Source organism: Leuciscus leuciscus (assembly GCF_965113295.1).
Source record: "Leuciscus leuciscus genome assembly, chromosome: 1".
Classification (NCBI taxonomy): Eukaryota; Metazoa; Chordata; class Actinopteri; order Cypriniformes; family Leuciscidae; genus Leuciscus; species Leuciscus leuciscus.
In genome coordinates this window covers 75,919,053-75,921,496 of record NC_138725.1, presented here as the reverse complement: position 1 = coordinate 75,921,496, position 2,444 = coordinate 75,919,053, and positions in this window count along the sequence as shown.

Sequence of the window (2,444 nt, the reverse complement as noted above, 5' to 3'; positions counted from 1 at the left end):
CTGTGTGTGGATACAGAGAACCTACACAATACACAACTGAATTTGACACACTGAAGTAAATACAGTTAAAATCTGTTAAAAGTACAGCAGACTGTCTGTATTTCTGTACTTCATCCCAATAGAGTGAAACACCACCAGAATAAATCACAGCTGTCTCTAATGCATAAAGTAAATTTCACAGTGTGATTGGGCTTTTTTCGACACAAGCTTCTGTCATCTGACCTCTAGTCCGTTTCATTGCCTTTCCCAGTTATAATCAGTTAATAAAAACAGTACAGTTAACACATTTTTTATTTTTATTTTTATTGTCTTGTGTGCGTGAATAACATGTTTCATCAGCTGATTAGCACATACTTATTCCTTACTCCAAAAAAGTGTTCAGGTTTCAATCTACAGTATATATCTCCTAAAATGCTATTGATATTGTGTGATCTATAAAATAACAGTAGGTCATTTTGTATTGAAATCATTTGTTTCTGGATAATTAAGTGAAATCACAAGGGAGTTACAAGAGTTTTAAAATCTTCAATAGAAGTAAATATACAAGACTGTCCCAGACTCCCAGGTCTGATAAATGCCAAAGCTCAGCACCACATTAACACACACTAAATCCACACACTCTAATATATCCCATCGGAGCAGTATTTGAGGCTAAGCATACCACACGTTCCCATGTTCAGGAATTTGCTTTGAAAAATTGAGATGTGAAGAAATTTTTTTTTTCTTTTAGAAAAACTAAATTAATTGGATATTATATAATTTGGTTGTAAAATGTAAAGTGTTGCATAATGAATGGGTATCGAGATTAGTATGTATTTTGCTAAATAACCTAATTTATCATGACCTAATAAGAACCACTTCAATTAATCAAGTGTGTCTTCTGTCACACGTGCAGGATCTGATGAACAGACATTTAGAAGATGATTTTCATACAAAGTATTGAAAAGTAAATACATTTAAATACATAAAAAGTTACTTGTATTTTATGCGTTTCTCATCGGGTATGTAATCAAAAGTTCCCCCCACACACACTTCCGGTCTTCACACAAGTGCAAAGACCGTGGGTATTGGGACAGGCCCTCATTTATACTTTATTCATATTTTCAGTGGTCTAAATATATTATCTATTTGTGTCTCTAAGCATTAAAGGTGCATTGCGCAAGTCTCTGAGTTTTTGCAGAACTATGCCCCCTCTGGCGGCAAGCGAAACTGCAGCCAGAAGTGTGCACGCTCACGGACAAAAGTTTTCTTTTTTTTATCTTACGTGGAGTTTGCGTTGGTGTTTGAAATGAACTACAAGCCGGTCTCTTAGAATCCATCTTCTACGGAGAATGGCGGCGAATACACAAACCTGCCAGACAGCCAAGTGAGTGTGCCGTGAACGCGCATGACGTCACGCCCAGTCTAATATTCCGGCCCGAATCCCTCTTATTTATTTTACTTTACAGGATTATAGAGACAATCTCAGTGATCAGAGAAGGGCTCATTCAGCCCATCAGGCAATTGTTTAAGCATGTATGGGTTAGAAAACGGGTATTTTTAACATGAAAAGTTGCTTAATGCACCTTTAATCTAATGCTATTTACGTGTTTATCTCCCAAATTAGTTCTTATGGATTAACAATTCACATAATAAAAGTCAAATAAGGATCGATGTAAATAAGACAAAATCAAATCAATGATTATTATCAAACATGGTTCACTGTTACAGTTTCCGTGAAGTGAGTTTCGATTGTATATCGATCAAACTGTGAGTGACCTTGTTTGAGTTTAAGTTCGACATGTTTAGAGTAAATGCTCCGTATTAATACAGATTAAAAATGTTTTAACGAACTTACCGTAACCCGTGAAGACATTTGTGTTTCTGAATCTTCTGAAATGGCGTCTAAACGTTACGACTACTGTCACTGTGCTTTCGCTTTCATTATAAGAGTCACGTGAGTTCTCGCGAAAAACAAGCTCCGCCCCAAACTGAACTGAACGTGGTGACGTGCTACACGATCTACTGCAATGCCAGTTAAAAAAAAGAAGAAAAAAAACAGTTTATTAATTTAAAAGTAAAAATGTAAAGGAATATATCACTATTAAACCTGGCACATAAATTCATGTGAATTTGGGAAAAGCTTATTTAAAGCTTGTTAATATTATGCTAGAGCTTATAGTTGTCCAATGATTTCAATCACAGGAGTTTATGGTCCTGATGTGACTGAGGAAATCTCTCTCTTTCTGTTTAATGATTGCTCTGCTGTTTTTCCTTTTAAACCTTACAGTATGTGTAATGTTACAGTGTCTTGTTGTGGTAATTTTTGGAATAATAAATGTCATTGTGGTTTAGCCTATCTTTTATCATCATTATCACCATCATCATCCCTGTACCTCTCTCATTGAAGATTTAGGCTACACATAATTTATTGTTGTTTTTAACTGTTCTTGTGTGTTTTCACC